Genomic DNA, 1,439 nt, shown 5'->3' with positions numbered 1-1,439 from the left:
AACAAGAGGGCCATTTCTTATTATTTTTAATACAGAGCTTTTTATAACTGATTTCATTGGTGCTATTAACATGCCGCATGTTTAATAAGACTACATGGTAACAAGGGGCCTGTCTTGTTAACTCACAAGCCACAGAAGCAGCTGTGGGCACAACCGCCCTCACATACCCATGTGTACCCATGCAGGTGGAATCATACACATACAAACACGCCAGACAGGCACACATGCAGCTTTACCCACATAGGCAAGGGATAACTGTGCACACGGGAGCACATACTTTGACACATGCATGCTGTCACACACGTGGACAAGTCACACACATGCAAACATGTGAGCCTGGTGATCATGTGAGCTGCACACACATATGCACATTTCACACACACACACGCGCACACTCGCGCACACACACACACACACGGTTTTCCAATTGATGTCATGGAGGGGAAAGGCATATGAGAATTGTCTCCCACAGGCCCACATGAGTACTCTCCAGGTGCTCTTCAGGCAGCAGGACTGGGGCAGGGGTTCATGGAGCCCCTTTCACCCTGTGTGTGTCAAACAGGAGAAGGTGGGTGCAGCAGACCCAAGTTGGGTATGGCCAGAGAGGAGAGCGAGGCCCCAAAATCTGCCAGCAAAGGGAATTTTCAGAAACAGGAAGGCTGTAGAGTAGCAAGGAACTCCCTGATGGAGGAGAGGGGGAAGGAAGAGGAGGGCAGGGCAGGAGGGGAGTGGTTGGAAGACGGCAATTCTGCCTCTTCTTTCCGGGATGCCCCTCCACTCCTCAGGGTCTGTTTCTGGATTCATCTTGAATCTGACACACACACACACATGCACGCGCACACACACATAGTGGGGTAAAATAACAGCAATCGCAGACACTCACAGAGTATCTAGAGTGCACCTGGCCGTCTTCTAAGTGCCGCGTGGGTATTTGCTCATCTGACCCTCTCAGCCTCTGTGTAGTGACTCCATGATTCTCTGGTCTTACAGTCAAGGAACTGGTACTTGAAGAAGGTAAGTCATTGGCCTAAGGTCACCCCTCCTGGAAGGGATGGAGACTCTGGCATCCCAAGTCCGGAGCCTTGACCCCGCTGTGCAAACCTTCTCTTCTAGAATCAGACAGGGAAGAAGAGGAAGTGAGAGGTAGGGTTGAGGATTCAGAATGAAAAGAAAAAGGACCAGGAAGAGGGGAAAAGGCATACGCTTGGGCCTGGGGGACAAGGGTGACGTTGAGCCAGGAGGACAGGCCACAAGTACCTTCCTGCCCACCCTGGGAGGGAGGAATTGGTGGCCTTATTTCTCAGTGAAGGACTGGGAAGTTGTGTTGCATGCCCTTGGTGACACGGAGGAGAAGGCGCCCCACCTAGGTCTGCTGGTTCGGGGCCGACTTGCAATGTGGCGTAGTGGAGCTTCTTCCCGCCACTCAGACCCCCAGCTCT

The sequence above is a fragment of the Macaca thibetana genome, chromosome 1, assembly GCF_024542745.1.
Source record: "Macaca thibetana thibetana isolate TM-01 chromosome 1, ASM2454274v1, whole genome shotgun sequence".
In the NCBI taxonomy this organism is placed as follows: Eukaryota; Metazoa; Chordata; class Mammalia; order Primates; family Cercopithecidae; genus Macaca; species Macaca thibetana.
Note: the sequence above shows the minus strand (reverse complement) of the source record.